The 14,359-nt window shown below is 47.1% G+C and overlaps 1 protein-coding gene across 1 annotated transcript in view; it reads right to left on the bottom strand.

Moving 5' to 3' along the window:
• The window catches only part of LOC121868907 (titin-like), a gene marked incomplete at its 3' end in the record, with an annotated part of 39,112 nt that extends 25,121 nt beyond the window's left edge, over nucleotides 1-13,991 (bottom strand). Inside the window, exons 1-2 of the mRNA XM_042369925.1 lie at nucleotides 13,981-13,991; nucleotides 5,408-5,446 (exon numbers count right to left, since the gene is read on the bottom strand). The remainder of the gene's footprint in view (nucleotides 1-5,407; nucleotides 5,447-13,980) is intronic.
• Between the last annotated feature and the right edge of the window lie 368 nt (nucleotides 13,992-14,359).

The following is a 14,359-nucleotide window of genomic DNA, read 5'->3' as shown; positions in this document are numbered from 1 at the left end:
TCACAGCGGTAATGAAATTAATCATTTATATTGTTGACAGGTTTTAGGCGAGCGCGTGCACACACACGCGCACACACAATAGTACAGGTGAGTGGTGGAGGGGAGACAACTGTACGGGTGTGTGGTGGAGGGGAGACAACAGTACAGGTGTATGGTGGAGGGGAGACAACAGTACAGGTGTGTGGTGGAGGGAGACAACAGTACAGGTGTGTGGTGCAGGGGAGACAACAGTACAGGTGTGTGGTGCAGGGGAGACAACAGTACAGGTGTGTGGTGGAGGGGAGACAACAGTACAGGTGTGTGGTGGAGGGGAGACAGCAGTACAGGAGTGTGGTGGAGGGGAGACAACAGTACAGGTGTGTGTGGTGGAGGGAGACAACAGTACAGGTGTGTGGTGGGAGGGGAGACAAATAGTACAGGTGTGTGGTGGAGGGGAGACAACAGTACAGGTGTGTGGTGGGAGGGAGACAGCAGTACAGGAGTGTGGTGTAGGGGAGACAGTAGTACAGGTGTGTGGTGGAGGGGAGACAAGAGACAGGTGTGTGGTGGGAGGGGAGACAGCAGGCACAGGAGTGTGGGGTAGGGGAGACAGTACAGGGTGTGTGTGGTGGAGGGGAGACAACAGTACAGGTGTGTGGTGGAGGGGAGACAACAGTACAGGTGTGTGGTGGAGGGGAGACAACAGTACAGGTGTGTGGTGGAGGGGAGACAACAGTACAGGTGTGTGGTGGAGGGGAGACAACAGTACAGGTGTGTGGTGGAGGGGAGACAACAGTACAGGTGTGTGGTGGAGGGGAGACAACAGTACAGGTGTGTGGTGGAGGGAGACAACAGTACAGGTGTGTGGGGTGGAGGGGAGACAACAGTACAGGTGTGTGGTGGAGGGGAGACAACAGTACAGGTGTGTGGTGGAGGGGAGACAACAGTACAGGTGTGTGGTCTCAAGTGATTCACAATCCACTTTCACCTGTTGGGTACTTTTTTGCTCCCTCCCGTCCTCCCTCACCTCCTCTCCCGTCACCACCTCTCCCTTCCCCTCCCCTCCCGTCCACTTCCCTCCCGTCGACCCTCCTACCCGTCTGTACCTTATGGTCCCATCTACCTTTACTCTCACTCTCTATGTCTGTCTGTCTGTCTGTCTGTCTGTTGCACTATCAAACAAGACATACCCTTTAGTGTAGTTTAGTGGTGGTGGGCTGTGGTCAGGTACATCAAGCAGGTGTAGGTCAGGTCAGGTACATCACAGGTGGTGTAGGTCAGGTCAGGTACATCATGAGGTGGTAGGTCAGATCAGGTACATCACAGGTGGTGTAGGTCAGGTCAGGTACATCACAGGTGGTGTAGGTCAGGGTCAGGTACATCACAGGTGGTGTAGGTCAGGTCAGGTACATCAAGCAGGTGGTGTAGGCCAGGTACATCACAGGTGGTGTAGGTCAGGCCAGGCACATCACAGGTGGTGTAGGTCAGGTCAGGTACATCACAGGTGGTGTAGGTCAGATCAGGCACATCACAGGTGGTAGGTCAGGTCAGGTACACAGGTGGTGTAGGTCAGTAACATCACAGGTGGTGTAGGTCAGGCCAGGTACACAAGCAGGTGGTGTAGGTCAGGTCAGCATCACAGGTGGTAAGTCAGGTCAGCACATGACAGGTGGTGTAGGTCAGGTCAGGTACATCACAGGTGGTGTAGGTCAGGTCAGGCATATCACAGGTGGTGAAATGGGGGTCAGGTACATCACAGGTGGTGGGTCAGGGTCAGGTACATCACAGGTGGTGTAGGTCAGGTCAGGTACATCACAGGTGGTGTAGGTCAGGTCAGGTACATCACAGGTGGTGTAGGTCAGGTCAGGTACATCACAGGTGGTGTAGGTCAGGTCAGGTACATCACAGGTGGTGTAGGTCAGGTACATCACAGGTGGTGTAGGTCAGGTACATCACAGGTGGTGTAGGTCAGGTCAGGTACATCACAGGTGGTGTAGGTCAGGTCAGGTGTAAACTGTGACCGTCAAATCCTCCTCGGAACACACGCTCATTATGTGGCTCCCTTGTTCTACTAATACAGTTTCTTAATGGAGCACTATTATACGGTGTTCCGTGCTCCCTGTGTACACTTGAGGTGTAGTACGAGTGTATGGTAGTGGCAATTGTGGTGGAAGGCGTCGTGGTGGTGGTAGGGGTCGTGGCGGCGGTGGGGCTCTTGGTGGTGGTAGTGGTAAGGATCATAGTGAAGGTAGTAGTTGGGGTGATGGTAGGGGTGGTAGGGATAGTGGTGGTGGTGGTAGTGGACAGCACTAGGTGGCCCAGGTAGAAGGAACACGGCACATGTGTTCGTGCCTCAGGGTAGTGCGGCCGATTACATGGTGGTGATGGTGAGGCCACGCCTCTCACCACACCTCTCACCACCACCACAACAACACCTCCTCATAGGGAGAGAGGTATCATCACACAGGTAAACAGCTGTTGTTATTGCCGCAATCACCTTCACGGCCGCACACCTTCACTGCCGCCCATCTCCCTCCACACGCTCAAGAAATTCTTACAGAATGTTATTTTTCCTCCTGGCGAGAAGAGTCGAGTCACAGCATAATTCTGACGCTATAATGACGACCATCTTTGTACTGTAGGTTGAGAGTCCAACCCAGTTAGATGAGTTCTCACGCCACTTAAGTGGAGTTCTTACGCCAGTTAATGAGTTCTTACGCCAGTTAAGTGAGGTTTTACGCCAGTTAAAGAGTTCTTACGCCAGTTATAGTACCTCCTTCTTTCCTCACACATCCAAACTGTGAAATGCTCTGCTTTCTTCTGTGTTTCCATACTCATACAATCTGTCTCACTTCAAAAAGCTGGTTTTCCGGCATCTTCGTGGTGTAGATTAATATAATCATTTTATTTTCTATTTATAATTTCTTTTTACCCCGTCACTAGTTATAGCAATCTCTGTCTCTCTCACTGTTCGCTAGATTAATCTATTTTCTCCTGACTGTTCACTTAATAACACTCGCTATGGATAAAACAGTACATGACCGCATAATATGACAACTCATGGTGAACTGCGGTCATGAGAGTTGACCTTACCGTTTGTATGGTTCCGTCCGTTCGTCCGTCAGTTAATCAGTAGCCGTACTTCCCACGTACAGCTAGTACATCAGTGGCCTTAACACAAAGATAAGATATCGTATTACTGCCCCACACCCCTGTATGCCCCCATAACCCCCGTTCGCCCCCACCCCCCACACACCCCTCCCCATACCCACACCCCATACCCCCCACTCCCCACACCCCCCACACCCCCCACACTCCCCATACCCATCACACCCCCCACAACACGTCATAATGGTGTGTTGTGGGTCAGTATGGTTGAACGGAACTTTTCTGTTCATCACTGTTGATAGTTTATACTTGTTGTCACAGGTGAGTGGTGTCACGGGTGAGTGGTGTCACGGGTGACTGGTGTCATGGGTGAGTGGTGTCATGGGTGAGTGGTGTACAACAAGCGTGACACTCTTAGGACAAGGGCAGCCTGTTCACACCCTTAATGGTTGCGTTTCTCTCGGATTGATCGATTGTTATGATGGTCTTATCAAAAAAGATTGTAATTGGTTGATTTCCAAGACGTTATTGTCAATGAGAGATATGACTGGTTGCTTCCTGTAATGTTATTGTACCTAATAAACCTAAACTGATAGAAATTACAGATGTTGAAGAACAAGATGTTAAGATGTTATTATTAGGAGTTACTACACCCACTGTCTTATACCGCAGAACTCCTCCATTACAGCTGGTGCAGCTGCTAGTGGCGGCTCACGTCCTCCAAACAAGTTAATAATTGTCAAATATTAGTGAAATAACTAACCCAGCTACTAAGCTCCGCCCACTTAACCACCATCACGGTTGACGGTTACTAAGAGACGCGACGCAACACGGCAAATTCACAGCTTTTTTTTTTATTTAACAAAACTTTTTTTTCGTGTTATTTGATTGATTCGCTTAAATATCGTAACATTAAACACCCAAGCTAACAATTTTTACCGTGAATTTACCGATGAGGCGTCACGACTCTGTATCCACTCAACTTTACGAATTGTTATGGTTATCATGGAAACCAAAAGTGGGCGGGCTCAGCCGCTGACCGTTGGCCAATCAAAAATTACCCAAAATACCACAAGCGTCCAAAAAGAGAAATATGGTCCGAATTCTGTAAGGTTCGTAAGTGAGAATAATACGCACATGGCGGCCTCGGTCACTAACACAACTTTTGTTTTGAAGTAAAAATGATCTTACGAAACTGTTGGAATCCGGAGCCACATCTCAGACCCTCACAAACACGTAGGTTAAACTCCCCCTGAACACCTGTGGTTAACCTTACAACACCAAGATGGCGTGCTAGAGACTACAGAGTTCTCTCGGCCACTACTGTCGGGGAATATAACCTACGAGTAACTGAGCATCTACAAGTTGGTTAGTCACTTTGTTCCTCGTATTAACTGAAGCTATCGTCTGTGTCTGTTTGTCTGTGAGTATTTTTTCCTAGTATTAGGTGTGTGTGTGTGTGTGTGTGTGTGTGTGTCTGTCTGTGTTCCCCGTATTATCACTGTCTGTGTATGTCTACCAGAATCGGTGTGTGTATGTCTGTCAGTGTGTGTGTATGTCTGTCAGCGTCTGTCTGTGTATGTCTGTCAAGGTCTGTGTCTATCTTTCTGTCTGTTTGTATTTACAGAATATCGTGTCTTTTAAGATATTATGTTAAATACAGCACACTGTAATATGCGTCTTAATACAGTATACTGTGTCATGGTACAGTATACACGACATACAGTATACCGTGTCTTAATATAGTATACAAGCCATACAGTATACCATGTGCCTTAATACAGTATACACGACATACAGTATACTGCACTGTTTCTCAGAGTGTACAAGAGTGTGAATCAAATGTATCGTGTATTTTAGTCATTACATCAAATACAGTGTAAATGTGATGAGTTTTATTCATAACTTAGAAAATATAAGAAATAATTCATCGTCTCTCGGTCATTACAGGAAATACAACACTGTAATATGTCACTTAGAATAGGAAAAAAATATGAGACTAATTTATCTCTTCTCTGTAACCTATTAATACATTAAATACAGCAAATTGGGAAGGTCTCATATTTAATACATCAAAGTCAACATACTGTGATTAATACCTTGTGTATAATAATTCAACACGGACACAAAATATAGTCAACTAAATGGAATATTTAGACTAACAGGACCTAAGTTGTTGAGGTAGTGTGTGTGTGTGTGTGTGTGTGTGTGTGTGTGTGTGTGTGTGTGAATCATAGTAACATTGTGACTCACAGTAAGGTTGACTTTGACCTTGTCTGCCCCACACAGTACAGTACGCTGCTCTGGTGTTAGAACAAACCTGTGTTGTTTCCCGCTGCTCTGCCCTGCCAGGTCACTTCTGTAACAACAATTACCTATATTAGTAAAGTAAACACGTGTATAAAGAAATTAAGTAAACACGTGTATAAAGTAATTGAGTAAACACGTGTATAAAGTAATTAAGTAAACACGTGTATAAAGTAATTAAGTAAACACGTGTATAAAGTAATTAAGTAAACACGTGTATAAAGTAATTAAGTAAACACATGTATAAGTAACACTAAAGTAATGAAAGTAAGTACAAGTATTAAGTGAGAGCAACATAAACTTTCAAGTATACAAACATATATATGTATGTATGTATGTACAGAATGTGTGTGTGTGTGTGTGTGTGTCGTACATGCTAACACACACATGTAATGCAAATGTTTTTATCACACACACACACACAGATGCCAAATTAAGACAAATTAGTTTTAATTAACATTACTACAAACTACCATCACTTCCTGATTCTCTCTCTCTCTCTCTTTAATTAAGGGTGCCATCAACTAGATCACACACACACACACACACACACACACACACACACACACACACACACACACACACACACACACTAACCTAACCAAGGAAGGTAGTTGGGATTTATGGTGTGGACAGGTAGAAGGTGGGGATCTACTACGTCATCAACACTAATTACTACATCAATAGGTCCCTCTGGTGAGTAACAGGTCTAGGAGGATCCCAGCAGAGCAACAGGTCCTATGAGGATCCCAGTAGAGCACAGGTCCTAGGAGGATCCCAACAGAGCAACAGGTCCTATGAGGATCCCAGTAGAGCACAGGTCCTAGGAGGATCCCAACAGAGCAACAGGTCCTAGGAGGATCCCAACAGAGCAACAGGTCCTATGAGGATCCCAGTAGAGCACAGGTCCTAGGAGGATCCCAACAGAGCACAGGTCCTAGGAGGATCCCAACAGAGCAACAGGTCCTAGGAGGATCCCAGTAGAACAACAGGTCTCACAAGTGAGTAATCAGGACCAGACTGGGCGATGATGTAACTCAACTCAGGTAAAGATACTGACAACTCTCTCTCTCTCTCTCTCTCTCTCTCTCTCTCTCTCTATCTCTCTCTCTCTCTCTATCTCTCTCTCTCTCTCTCACAACCATATTTTGAGGTTACATTTGTGTTTTTAGCTCAAGTTAACCAGTTGAGAGAGAGAGAGAGAGAGAGAGAGAGAGATCTTACGAACCTCTGTGACTGTAAGAGCCGGTCCGTCCCACACACAATACCTGTACCAGCACCCTCCCTCTCCTCGCCCTCTCACTTAACCTTCACCCTCTGTCTGTCTGTCTGTCTGAGCTTCCCTTCTAACACCACTACGATTGTCTGTCTACGTCTGTCTGTCTTCTAACACTTCCATAACTGTTTGTCTGTCTGTCTGTCTATGCCTCCCTTCTAACACTACTACATTTCTGTGTGTGTGTGTGTCTGTATGTGTGTGTGTGTGTGGTGAGTCATCATCGTACCCCCTCCCCCCCTCCCCATAACTGGTGATGAGAGAGACGGGGTTTAGTTACGAGTCTGTGTGTGTGATCGTCTACCTCTTCTCACCTCACCAGGTAAGTGTGCGTGTGCGTGTGCATGTGTGTGTGTGTGTGTGTGTGTGTTTGTCTCGACACCCACGTCGGGGCTCCTGCAAGAGCTGGTCATTAATGTGAGGCGGTGCAGGTAAGGACGATCACACCAGCTGTACCGGGAGACTATTGGTCTTGTCTACGTCATGCCTCCGTCCTGTAGGTAGGTAAGTAGATAAGTAGGTAAGTAGGGTGGTAGAGAGGAAAGTTGAAAGGGAGGGAGGGAGGTAGTAAGATAGATAAGGAAATTTGTAGGTAGTTTAGTAGATGGGTAGGGGGTAAGGGAGACAAGGGAGCTTTGTAGGCAAGTAGGTAGATAGTTAGTTAAGTAGGTAGGTAGGGGGGAAAGGGAAGAGGTGTAGGTAGGTAAGGGGACGGGTAGGCACAAGGTCAATCAGTCAGTCAGGTAGACTTAACCAGCCTCCCTCCACCCTATCCCGACGTAGAGGGAGGTGGAGGACTGTGGAGTGATAGCTGGCGTATTACAACACAGAAGAAAGAAAGAAAGAAAGTTAGGTGAGCAGAGGTAGTGGTAGTGTAGTGTGAAAACATCGCCTCAAAACATCTTAGGAAAGGATCTTGTCTCACGGTATCACGTCCTGTGTGTGTGCGTGTGTCACACACAGGGTGGTGAAATGCGTCTTGTGTTGCAGCACTATGTTAGTGTTAAGGTGCAAGCACCGCTTGCTCCCTCTCGCTTTCAGCTGCCGCCGCTGGCTAGCCATAGTGGCGAACAGGGAAGCAACATGCATAAGTCTTCTCCTGCCAGTACACAGCCTCTTCACCATCAAGACTCCTGCTATGCCTCCTCGTGGCAACACACGGTAACTGGGTGCCTCGTGAGCCCAGGCTAGACCAGCAGGGGATCTCGGAGTAGCAGTGGGCCCTAGAAGGATGGCGCATAGGCCCACTGGCATGTGGACACGTTCTGGAGCCTACCAGCCATTGCCCCGCTGCCTTGCGGATTAACCTTGGTAGGTATAAGGCTACTGGGGTAAACCCCGAACGAAAAATCTGTGGTGGAGCCCCGCATCAGGCAGACATGTTTACAGAGCTCCAACAAGCCCCCAACGGCGGTATAGGCGGAAGAGGTCACCACCGTGGAAACACAACGACTACAACGGAGGACGAAGGCAATGCCTGATGACAGGCATCTAAGGCGAAACCCAACAAACTGGGCTATCGACAGTCCATAGCAACTCTCCCTCTTCCTAGTCGTTGCAACACTTGCACCAATGGATCAGGAAAAGGGAGAGCCAAAATGTGTGGTTGCAGCCTGCGCTCCTGCCTCACCACATAAATCAACTCACGTGCAGCCACCATCATACCTATCATCATCATCAAAACCCCTATACCGCCATAAGTCCTACGGCGACAGACGAATGGCGACGGGAACAGGCAGAGATGACTGCCGGGATTCTCTAGTCACAACTCTGCCCAATGGTGACACGGATAAGATGGTCGTTTATGCACTGAGATCTAGGCAGCAGTTCAATCCGGTCCTGTTTGTGCGACTGAGCAGCCCTTTCGAGGAGCCACTCTGTTCACCCAACATGGGGAGAGGGCTAGAAAAGGTCCCCTAAACATAGCGTGCCTAAAAATCCAACCTGACTTGGCAACCGCACCCAGTAAGGTCATCCTTATGCGATCGAAAACAGTCAAAATCACAGATCCAAACAAAAACAAACCGTACAACCTCTTATGGTTGCTGCATGGAATGTGAGGATCCTTCTGGATACTAACACAAATGAGCGCGTCCTGAAAGAAGAACTGCCTTTGTGGCTAGGAATAACATCGACATAGTGAGTCCCGGCTCCCAGATGAGGGCCAGCCTGCTGCGGAGAGAAACCGCATTTATGGAGTTGGCTTTTCCATCCGCCAACGCATCCTACACAGGCTAACTGAAATGCCTATTGGGATCAACGAGCGCCTCACGACACTTTGAGTCTTACTGAATCACTCACGTCATGCCTTTTTCATCAGTGCATATGCCCCAGCACTGGATGGAGGATGACATCAAGGAGGCCTTTTACGCCAAACTTGACAGAGTGCTAACCTCTATCTCCAGAGAAGACAAGGTTGTGCTCCTTGGCGACTTCAATGCCAGAGTTGGCAGAGATGCTAGCATTTGGCAGTGGACCATAGTGAGAAATAGACTAGGCAAGTGTAATGCCAATGGCCTACTCCTCCTCAGCAAGTGTGATGAGCACACCTTCACTATCACCAATATCTTGTTTCGGCAGGCCGACAAGTTCAAGGGTTCGTGGCAACACCCACGATCCAAACACTGGCATCTCATTGACTACATCATTCTCAGAGAAAGAGATCGCCGAGATGTCCTCTCACCCGTGCCTTGCGTGGCTCAGACCACTGTGACAATGATCATCGACTTGTTAGAGCCAAGCTCTCACTTCACGTCGCCCCAAAACGGCGAAGGCAGCAAGCCTCCAGAAGAGGTTTTAATTCTAAGCGTCTGGAGCAGCTCAAACATGGGCTTATAAGCAATCCAACCTTAAACAATGTGAATCCAAGTGCCGAATGGGATATTCTTAATACTGTTATGACAAAGACCTGCAGAGAGACCCTAGGCCAGTTCAAAAGAATACACCAGGACTGGTTTCATGAAAATGACCTGGCAATCAAAATACTCATCAATGATAAAAGTGCTGCTTTTACTGACTGGCAGAACAACCCTCAGTCTTGGACCAAAGCTGATACCTTCTGCAAGGAGAAAGCGGCAGCCCAGTGGGAACTTTGCATTCTAAAGAATGACTGGTTTAAAAATAAAGCATGTGAAATACAAAAACATGCAGATCAGCACAAGATGCGTGAATTTTTCAATTCCATTAAAACATTTTATGGGCTAACCACTCGTGGTGTAGCCCCCTCCTCTCATCTCAAGGCCCCCTTCAGCGCTGGAAAGAGCACTACCATTCATTGCTCAACCGAAACACTCATGTGGATGTCCTGACTACCCAGCAGGTCCCTCAACATTCATAGCTGAACCACCTCGGCTATCCTCCATCCTTGGATGAGGTAGTTACTGCCATCAAACAGATGAAAAACAACAAAGCCTCAAGGCCTGATGGAATCCCAGCCGAGGTTCATAAAGCAGGAGGACCTCTACTTACCAGCTGTCTCCACTCTCTCCTGGAGAATATATTGGAAAAGGAAGAAATCCCCCAAGCTCTTAAAGACGATTCCATTGTCAATATTTATATGAACAAGGGAGACCGGCCAGACTGTGGTAACTACCGTGGGATAGCTCTGCTCTCCATAGCTGGCAAGATTAACACCCGAGTCCTCCTAAACAGACTCCTTCCTGAGGCGGAAAACTTCCTCCCAGAATCTCAATGTGGTTTTAGACCATCACGTGGCACCACTGACATGATCTTTGCTGCCCGCCAGATACAGGAAAAGTGCAGAAAACAGCGTCGTGACCTGTACATGGCTTTAATTGACCTAACCAAGGCCTTGGATTCGGTCAACAAGGAAGCCCTCTGATGGACCCTCAGCCGTTTTGATTGCCACCAAAATTCATCGCCGTTGTGAGGCAACTCCAAGATGGCACGAATAGCAGTGTCCTGTACAACGGAACCCAGTTTGAGTTCTTCCCCATCCAAACAGGGGTTAAACAATTGTGTGTAATGGCACCAACTCTCTTTTCCATTTTCTTGGCTGCCTTCCTTACTTGTGCCAGTGACAATTTAGGCGGCAGGGTGGACATCGAGCACCGGGTGAGGGGGGTCTTTTCAACATAAGACAACTCCAGGCAAGAACAAAGGTGTTGGCAGCTTCCATTACTGAACTTCAGTATGCAGATGACATCACCTTTGTTGCTCACACTAAACACAACCTACAGGAAATCCTAAACACCTACGCAGATGCGCATGCGCACTTCGGCCTTGAGGTGAATGTACATAAGACTCACATTCTCTTGCAACCTGTCCCAGGGTCAGACACACTTCCACCATCCATCCAGCTTAACGGTACTACCCTCTCTATGTTACCCACTTTCAGTATCTCGGCTCCCACCGGTCCACCACTGCAGACATCGATGAAGAGATTCAGCACCGGATCAGATGTGCCTCTCAAGCCTTTGGGGGACTCCGAAACCGTGTCTTCAGCTGTAGGGAGCTGAAATTATCTACAAAGCTGCATGTATATATAGCCCACCTGGTCTTCCTCCCTAAATGCCACACAACGTAAACACCTAGAAAAAGTGCAAAAGAGGGCATGCAAGATTATTCTCTCCCCTTCCTACTCCACATATCAAGAAGCGCTCAACACACTGACCCTTTCGACTCTCACTGACCATCACCACGACCTCATCCGCAAATTTGGTAAGAAGCTTCTACACCATCCCCGACACCGGCTCCTACTACCACCTGAGATCCCTTGTCCGAGAATTGCTGTTCGACACCACAACCGCATCCAGCCCATACGTGCACGAACTGATCGCTATAAGAACAGCCCAGTCCCAACCATTGTAAAAATTATCAATAACTTGTAATAAATCAGTGTATTCACTCCCAGTAAACACTGCTCCTTACACTGTCACTATGTTGAAATGAACTGTAGTTTGAGCTTTTCCCCATCTAGTTATTATATGTCTTATTTGTGTCACTTATGTTACTTGTATATTATTTGTAATTCGTAACCCATTCCCCAAATATGTAACTGTATATTTTCAGCCTTCTGGCTGCCAAGCTCTTTCAATAAACCGTTAATTATTATTATTATTATTATTATTATTATTTCACACGAGAAGGTGTCAATACTTTCGAGTTAGCCCAACTGCAAACGGAGGCAGACAAGCGCCAACGCCGGAAAGACGCTGCCACCGCCCCTCCTGCACTAGATGCAGCCCTCCACATGTGTAACGAATGTGGACGACCCTGCGGGTCCCGTATCGGCCACTTAAGTCACCTCTAAACTCACCAACCTAGGTGACATCCCTAATAACTCATATCATTCTATCATAGCTGGATGATCGTCATACTCTATTCCGAGTGACAGCAAAGTAGTACTAGTAGTGTGTGTGTGTGTGTGTGTGGGAATGGTGATGAAAAAACGCCCCAGCACAAGTACAAATATCCACACATACTAGTTCATATCCTCAACTTGCACACACGCACGCACAGTATACATAGTGTAGAAAGTGACAGTAAAGTGCTAAGACAACAAGTACAATTTTTTACACAAACTTTTTAGTACTGTACACTTTTCTTAGAACACAAGAGTACACGTGTAAGATGTATATGACCACGGACAGTCATAAAGCTGTAAGCAAATGTATTTATGTGTTGTCATAAAATACAGTACAGCCTGTCTTGTCACCCTTCCCCTACCATCACCACCACCACTACAAACCCAGCCACTATTACTACTACTACTACTACTAACACTAATATTTTTTTTCGTTTTTTTTTAAACGTGGCCTCCAGCCTTCGCTGCCATTTTATTACCTTAAAATTAATTATCCTAATGCATAAGTAGCTACCCCGGCTGTGTTGAGTTAGTTGAGCCGCATTCAGTGACTGTTGCCTCATAGTCAATATCTGCAACTGTTGTCGGCTTTGGGGTCGATGCTCTCGTTCCTCTGAGGCAGAGCAAAGCAGACCTAAAGAGAGAGAGATGGACAGTCGACATCTCATCCAGGCTGCAACATAACTTCTGGGCTGCTGCTTCTGTTCGGATAGCACCTCCGCGAGTCTGGCATAAAAGCATCTTGCACTTGGTCCCATCCCACCAGAGGTTGTGAACACCAGAGGAGTGAAGCTGCCTTGATCGACGTTCTGAATTCTCTCCCTGTATGCCCTTATCTTGTCATTCTCATTCCTCCTGTGTGCAGCATTGAGAGCTAAGTTATGGTGACATGCGGCCATGGAATAAAAAATCCTGATGTCGAAGAAGGCTCGCTGTCCCCGCGTCCAGAATTCTCGAGCACTGACGTCAACATGGGCTTCATTGGATGTGTTTGAAGTCCTATGTTGGAAATTCTCACCTACCAATGGAAGGAGAGTCGGTTCTACCCTGACATCACGACAGATTTCCTTCAACATATTTGCTGTGAGATCCCTTACTTCGTCATGCCTCATGCATATGAAGCCCCCTTTCTTGCACACCATGGCGTGATCAACGTCATAGGAAGAGCCACACACGCAATGGGAGGGCAAACCTTCTACTGGCCTACCGTACCTTAGAGCAATGGCATCTGTATATTCTTGTTTATTGAGACTGAAATCATTTGACCTTCTTGGTAATGTAGTTAACCAGTTCGAGGCGCCCACCTCCTGTGCTATAGCTACTTTTGTTTTCAAATTCTCTGGTACTTGCAACATCAGTTGCTTCAACTTATCACTTTGGCCGTACTGTCATTCTGTCGTAATGGACCGTCGAATCTTGTTTACTTCGCTGGTATCCACCTCACCTGATGCGTTCTGAGCTATTATGTGGTCGGTGAGGGCTGCTGTAAGCTTAACTGAGTTTTGATGTTCGGTGGCAGCAATCTCCTCTGGATTGGTCAATTCCATTCCTCCCAGTCTTGGTGGTAATGCAATGAGTGATTTTTCTGCTGGGGTTAAGTGAAGATGTTTCACTAACTTGGGAATGAAATTGACGCTGATAGCTTCTTCCAGAGGGTGGACGAGGGGTCTTATATCAGGGATAGTGCGCATCTGGTAGTTCCAGCGATGCTCGACTCCATGGGTGAATGCCGCAAAAGCTGCATGTGGCTCTGTGTTAGCAATCTCAGACAGAGCTTGGATTTCCCTAACCCACTCATTCACCTTTCCCGTTACGTACTCGGTCTTGAAGTCCGTCGTGCCAATTATTGCGCCTAGGTGTCTTTGGCCATCCTTTGTTATTTTGACATCACTTCCACCGAACGCCTCCATTGCCCGTTCATAATGTTCTGGCTTCATAATGAGGAAGGACTTGCTGGCGTTTGAGTGGTACCCTATTTGTGGACCTCGTGATGTTATCAGGTCCCACCACTTTTTGATGTCCTCCACTTTTCCTGCTCCTGTAAGGTCGTCAGCATACTCCACTTCCTTGACCTCGGTTGTTTCAAATTTTATTGTGTGTTGGAGCACGGATAGGCCTATTGCGCACATTGCCATTGCAACAGGGTCCCCCTGCATTGTTCCCTCAGTTGACTGTATGATGGTATCACTTCTTAGAGCCATGGTGTTTACTATATAGAGGTCTGATGGATTCCTATAGGTGTTTTCTACATACATTGCAAAGCTTGGACACTTGATCTTGATGTTGTGCAGTGCGGCATTGCGGTTAAGTATGTTGAATGCGTTGGAAGCGTCAACCAGGAGAATGGCCTCACAATCACGCTG

This window comes from Homarus americanus, unplaced genomic scaffold (assembly GCF_018991925.1).
Source record: "Homarus americanus isolate GMGI-L3 unplaced genomic scaffold, GMGI_Hamer_2.0 scaffold50773, whole genome shotgun sequence".
NCBI lineage: Eukaryota > Metazoa > Arthropoda > Malacostraca > Decapoda > Nephropidae > Homarus > Homarus americanus.
This window is presented reverse-complemented; position numbering and strand designations above follow the sequence as displayed.